Here is a 344-nt window from a genome sequence, read left to right on the forward strand (position 1 = left end):
CAAAATCAATAAAATGAAGAAAATAAATTCTAGGATAATATGAGACTAACTTTTTTTTCTATGCGTGGACAGAACTATAAACAGCCAGCTGGAATATCATCCTTAGACTTTCACACCCTTTCTTTCTGCCCCAAGTTCAAGTACTTTTTCTTTGATATTTTATTGAATCTTTAAAGCAGTTGTATTAGTCTGTTTTGTGTTGCTATAACAGAACTATCTGAGACTGGGTAATTTATAAAGAACAGAGGTTTATTTGCCTTACAATTCTGGAACAGTTGAATCAGGCACAGGCCTCAGGCTGCTTCTACTCATGGCGGAAAGCAGCAGGCAGCTGGCGGGTACAA

The sequence above is a fragment of the Galeopterus variegatus genome, unplaced genomic scaffold (assembly GCF_000696425.1).
Source record: "Galeopterus variegatus unplaced genomic scaffold, G_variegatus-3.0.2 Scaffold9573, whole genome shotgun sequence".
Lineage (NCBI taxonomy): Eukaryota > Metazoa > Chordata > Mammalia > Dermoptera > Cynocephalidae > Galeopterus > Galeopterus variegatus.